Source organism: Asparagus officinalis, chromosome 10 (genome assembly GCF_001876935.1).
Source record: "Asparagus officinalis chromosome 10, Aspof.V1, whole genome shotgun sequence".
Lineage (NCBI taxonomy): Eukaryota > Viridiplantae > Streptophyta > Magnoliopsida > Asparagales > Asparagaceae > Asparagus > Asparagus officinalis.
The window spans coordinates 2,814,567-2,821,223 of NC_033803.1; the positions used below are offsets into that span (position 1 = coordinate 2,814,567).

Here is a 6,657-nt window from a genome sequence, read left to right on the forward strand (position 1 = left end):
TATATATATATATATATATATTACTATATTAATCAGAAAAATAGAGAAGAGCTGGCAGCTCTTCTCCTTGTGAGCCTGACAAGTCCATGACATGTGGCCCCTCTACTAGTCGCATTGTGTGGGGCTCACATGTCATACACCTAGCAGCTCACGGGGGAGAAGAGGTGTCATCTCTTCTCTAACATCCTCTCTTCTCCCCTGTGAGCTGACAAGCTTCATGATATGTGGGCCCTACTAGTCACATCGGTGTGGGGCTCATATATCATACACATGACAACTCACAGGGGAGAAGAGGTGTCAGCTCTTCTCTGGCATCCTCATATATATATATATATATACTATATATATATATATATATATATATATATATATATATATATATATATATATATATATATAAAATATTATATATATAATTTATTTACATTCTTTCAAAATGAACTAAAATTATCAAATGTCATGTTATAGCCCATGAAAATTATAAATTTCTATGTACGCATAATTTATTTATGTTCTTTCAAAATGAACCAAAATTGTCAAAAATCATGGGTTAGCCCATGAAAGTCATGAATTTTTTATGTAGTTATAATTTATTTACTACTTTTAAAACAAACAAAAATTGTCAAATATCATATGCCATCATCCACGAAAATTATGAATTTTTATGTACACATAATAAATTTACTTTTATTTAAAATAAATAAAAATTAACAAAAAATCATGTGTTATGACCCGTTAAAATCATAAGTTTTTATATACACATAATTTATTCAATTTTTTTTAAAACAAACCAAATTTGACAAAAATCATGGGTTACTGTTAGGGTTAGGGTTAGAGTCAGGGTCAGGGTCAGTGTTAGGGTTGTGTTAGGGGAAAATCGTAAATTTTGCCACACATAATAAACTTTCTTTAATTTGAAATAAATTAAAACTATAAAAACCATGAGTTATAGCATATGAAAATTGTGAATGTATATGTACACATAATTTATTTATATTTCTTAAAAATGAACCAAAATTGTCAAAAATAATTGGTTAGCCCATGAAAATCATGATTTTTTATGCACACATAATTTACTTACAATCTTTCAGAATGAACCAAATTATCGAACATCACAAATATTGATCGATCTACATAATAAATTTACTTTTGTTTTAAACAAGGCCAAATCGTTCAAATCGTGAACTATAGCTCATGGAAAGTCATAAATTTTGATATACACATAATAATTTTTTTTCCAAAGTGAACAAAAATTGACATAAATTGTGGGTTATAGCATATGAAAACCATAAACTTTTTTTTACACATATGAGAAAAACCCAACAAAAGTTACAAATTTACCCTTTGATTTGATTGAGCTTGGTAACTGCGCCCATCCCTTTAACCCCATCCCATCTCTCTCTCTCTCTCTCTCTCTCTCTCTCTCTCTCTCTCTCTCTCTCTCTCTCTCTCTCTCTCTCTCTCTCTCTCTCTCTCTCTCTCTCTCTCTCTCTCTCTCTCTCTCTCTCTCTCTCTCTCTCTCTCTCTCTCTCTCTCTCTCTCTCTCTCTCACCCCCTCTCTCTCTCTCTCTCTCTTTCTCTCTCTCTCTCTCTCTCTCTCTCTCTCTCTCTCTCTCTCTCAGCTTCTCCTTCTCTCTCACTTCCGTCATGGCCGCTGAAAATGATCAGACCCTGGGGAGGTCGTGGAAGGCGAAGGCGAGGACGGTGGTCATGAAGTCGGAGGTCGGGGAGTCATCTTAGAAACAGCTTGTGAACGCGGGTTCAACAACAAACATGGAACATGGTCCGGGGACCCGCGAGCTGACGGAGCCCGGAGCTTTCGTCCGATGCATCGTTGTTCTCCCCTTTCTAAGTTACGGAATATCTTTACCCAAATCAATGTCTTAATCAAGATAGTGCTCTTGTTTTCTTGTAATTTATGAAGGGAATCGATATTGGGTTTTTGTAGTTTTTCTCTTTCATTTAATTGAAATGGGATCTCCTTGGATTCTTGAACAGCGGTTTGGGTTTTTCTTTAATGCCTTTTTCTTGTGTGATTTGGTGATTGACAGAGTTTTGTATAAGAGATTAACAACAGAAATTTTCAAAAGCTCACATTGAATCTTCAGGCATATCGACATTTAGCTAAAAATTGAAGACAATGTGATTAAAAGTCGACTAAAGAATCTAAGAACCTGTGAATTTGAAATGGGGGACAAGGAAAATTAGAACTATGAATGTTAGTTCTAAGGGCTGTCATGTTAGTTCTAAGGGCTGTCATGTTAGTTCTAAGGGCTGTCATGTTAGTTCTAAGGGCTAGAATGTTAGTTCTAAGGGCTGAACTGTTAGTTCTAAAGGCTGGACTGTTAGTTCTAAGGACTGAACTATTAGTTCTACCAGCTTTCATGTTAGTTCTGTCATCTCTTACGTTAGTTCTACCCGCTTTCGTGATATGTTATCTCCTACGTTAGTTCTGTTCGCTGCCATATTAGTTTTGTCCGTTCTACCTTCTTTATGAGAACATTATAAACAACAATATCAGGATGAACACAATTTTTAAGCATCATTCTTAAAGTTTAAACCCAGCAATTAGATTGCTATGCTTGCACAAGCAATCGACCAAACTACAGTATGCTATGGCATCTGGCATAAATCCCCTTTTTAGTATTTGAAAGAAAATTATTGCTGCTTCCTTCAACATTCCTTGCACAGCCACTCCCTTGAGAAGGATGGTGAAAGTAACTACATCAGGTATGAGCTTGTGTACCCCCAATTGTCTATAGATTTTATGTTGGTGAAAATAACTGCATGAATTAGAACTAGAACTAACTTGCTCTTTAAATATATATTGTAGGTGTAGTGGTTTGAACTCCTGACCTCCTCTCCAAATTCCCAAGCTTTACCAATTGACCAAGTAGCCAAAGTGTTAATGTTAGTTCCACTTAAAGTTAGCTCTTACTTGCCATTAGAACTAACATGAAATAAGTTAGAACTAACATGAGTTAGCTAATGATAGAGTTTAAAAAAGGTCATAAATAACTAGAGTTAGCTCATGTTTTGTTAGGTCTATTGTTTGTTTTGTTAGTTCTATTGACTATTTTGTTAGTTCTATTAGGTACAATGTCTGTTTTGTTAGTTCTATTGTCTGTTTTGTTAGTTCTAATGCTCAGTGTGTTAGTTCTAATTGACTGTTTTGTTAGGTGTATTATCTGTTTTGTTAGTTCTATTGTCTGTTTTGATAGTTCTAATTGACTGTTTTGTTAGGTCTATGTCTGTTTTGTTAGTTCTATTGTCTGTTTTGTTAGTTCTAATAGACTGTTTTGTTAGGTCTATTGTCTGTTTTGTTAGTTCTATTGACTATTTTATTAGTTCTATTGTCTATTGTCTGTTCTGTTAGTTCTAATGCTCAGTGTGTTAGTTGTGTTAGTTATTTTGTTAGTTCTATTAACGCTCTTGTTAGTTGCAATGAGAGTTAGTTCCATTAACGCTCAGTGTGTTAGTTCTATGTGTTTTCGTGTTAGTTCTAATGATCAATGTGTTAGTTCTGCACAGTGGCATGCTAGTTCTAATGTGTAGCATGTTAGTTCTATTAGGTACAATGTCTGTTTTGTTAGTTCTATTGTCTGTTTTGTTAGGTCTATTGTCTGTTTTGTTAGTTCTATTGACTATTTTGTTAGTTCTATTAGGTACAATGTCTGTTTTGTTAGTTCTATTGTCTGTTTTGTTAGTTCTAATGCTCAGTGTGTTAGTTCTGTTAGTTCTATTGTTAGTTCTATTAACGCTCTTGTTAGTTCTATTGTCTGTTTTGTTAGTTCTAATAGGTACCATGTTAGATCTATTCAGTAGAACTAACATGAGTTATTGCTCATGATAGAGTTCAAAAAAGGGCGGGAAATTTCCCTCTATTTTTTCCATCAGATCGCATTAATGGGCGTGACTTTCCATGTAGTTTGTGGACCAGACGTCTAGGGAAGATAAGTGGAGGGGTAATTTCGGGTTTTTTTTCAAAATACAATCTCTTTTTTTATACTGCTGACGTGGAGGGGCCTTGAAATATTAAATGGTACTTTTTGGGGCTGAATCACATGGGGCAAAATACAAGGAGCGGGTCACATGAACTTTCTGTTTTTGGGGCCTGGACACAATTTTCCCTACTTTGTAACCCTATGCGTATCATGAAAAAGAAATTTGAAAGTGCTAAATGGATCCGCAGGACCGCATCTATATTCATCTCGATATTTGAATATTTAACCCATATATGTTTATTAGAGGGGTGAATGCCACTTGATACTCACGGAGCACTTAAGAATTCCTTGATAGAAAAAGAGTAAGATGAATATTTGGCTAAATATGATTGAGAAATATCATGAAATTATTCGATTATTGAGTATAACAACATATATACTTGGAATCATGACTCATTAATAAAATTTCGGCAGGAAACTACTCATTTTCCAACTATAATTATTAATGTCACAACTAAATAAAATTAAACACATCGAGATTCAAATGACAACCCGGTGGCGCCAAACTTCTCCTCCATCACCCTCCCAAACCTCTCCGCCACCTCCGGCGTCAAATAGTTCACCCAATCTCCGACCTCCCCCTTCCTGAAAAACGCCCTGTTATCAAACCCCGTCCCCAAACTTCGTCGCCGCCGTCCGATTCACCTCCAAGCCCCTCAAGGCTCTCCAAGCTGCACAGCCCAGTATCCCTCCACCACCCGCCCGCCACTCCTCCCCCGTGAACGGACACCCCATGAACTCCGCCAGCCTCCTCACGCTCCGCCCCCGGCGACCTCTTCAGGTCCCTCGTACCTCATGAACATCACCCTCCCCGGCGCGCCCCTGCTCGCGTCCCAGTACTCGATCACGTTGTCGCCAGAACGGCCCCGACGTGTAGAGCCCGGACAGGAACACCTCGCGAACTCGCCGAGCGGGGCCGCTCGTAGGAGTCCGGCCACGAGGCTGTTGGCGAACTTCCACATGGACACGAGCGTGTCGCATGGGTTTCCGGCAGAGTAGACGATCTTGCACAGCGCCCGCGGGGAGCAGGACGGGGGCGGCAGCAGGGAGTAGGGGATGTGGGTGGCAGAGGCGGCGGGGAGGGGAGGGCGCCGAGGTCGGGGATGCGGTCGTTGGGCGTAGAGCTGGGTACTACGAGGAACGGGACGCATTGGTGGGGGTGAGGGAGAGAGGAGGGACTGGCGGGCGGGGTCGGAGCGGTGGAGGGTGGCGAAGGCGAGGGCCTTGAGCCAGGTGTGCGCGACTTCGTCGGAGGGTGGAGAGGGAGGACAGTCGCCGGGGCGGGGAGGAAGTGGTCGCGGGCCGGCGAGGGTGCCGTGGAGGACGCTGAGGCCGAAGGAGCTGCCGTTGGGGAACCAGAAGCCGTCGAAGAGGGGAGAGGGACAGCGTGGGTCTGGGTGGAGGAGGGGAGGGTGGAGATGAGGGGGTCGTAGGCTGCGGTAGACGGAGGATCTCGGTGCGAGTTCTTGCTTTGTTCTCGGAGGGAAGCATGATTTGTACGGAGGTAGTAATGTTGCCATCGATCGGCAAAAAAATAATGTGTTCGCTTAATTACGTTTTTAATTGTGTGTGTGTTCATCTGTGTGCTTGCTTGGGTAGGATTTATATAGGTAATGCAAGCCAAGGTGGGGTGTTTTGATGAGCACGGATATTATTTATTAAAAGCTATATCGTGTAACTCCTACTTACGTTTAGTACCAAGGGAAAGGGTAGAATTTTGATTAATTGTGCCTCTGGTTGTCGTTTTAATATGATTAATTTCGAGATTAATGTAGTGAACAAAAATTTATTATTATTTTTACTTGGTGCGGTATTTAATGCTATAGACGAAAACATTCAATACTATTTTGGTTAATTTCATACACCTGATCCTAAGCTTTGGAAGCTTTGGGTGTCTCACAAAAAGCCTCGTGAACTTCAAATTTTTATCAACAGATCCCCTAGATAAAAGTTGAAGGACAAATTTTTAAAAACACCCATTTTTCAAATTTAACTAGCAAAACCGACCTTCTAAAAATTAAAACAGCAAAATCGGCCATTTTGGTCGATTTTGCAACGGGGGCTAAAAGAAACCTTGGTCCCCACCATCTCCGTCATCCAAACCATGGTCTCCACCACCTCCTCCTTCTCCTGCCGCGGCGCCTCTTCCGGCGGCGACCTCCGCCTCTCCTCGGACATCTCCGACTGCCTCGACCTCTCCTCCTCCGAGTTCGGATGAGGGAAGGTTAAAGTTCTGGGGGATTTTTGTGAGACGTACAAAGTTCTGCGAGGTTACCCGAGATAAATAAATTTCAAGGGGGCTATATGGAATTAACCCTACTTTTTAATTTTCAAATTCAGACTTCATTCAGACTATGCCAACTTGAAAACTGACATGGGCAACAAATCAGTTATGCATCAATGTTGTTCAAGGCAAATGCATGTGCTAGTTAAGCATCAGCATCAATCAAAAGTGAAATAACAAGGAAATTGGGCACATTTTGCTTGTTGGCAAATACGTTGATGTCATACCCAAGTATTTTCACACGCACACGACATCTTTACATCACATTACATAAACATCTGGTAATCTCATTGCTTTCCATCTGATTTGAACCATGCGAAAAAAAAGTGAAATTTTTTTTTTAAAAATAGAAGGAAATCAGTAAATTTC

The 6,657-nt window shown here is 40.0% G+C and overlaps 1 pseudogene; it reads right to left on the reverse strand.

Annotated features, from left to right (window-relative positions):
* Positions 4,334-5,199, reverse strand: LOC109825972 (annotated as a pseudogene).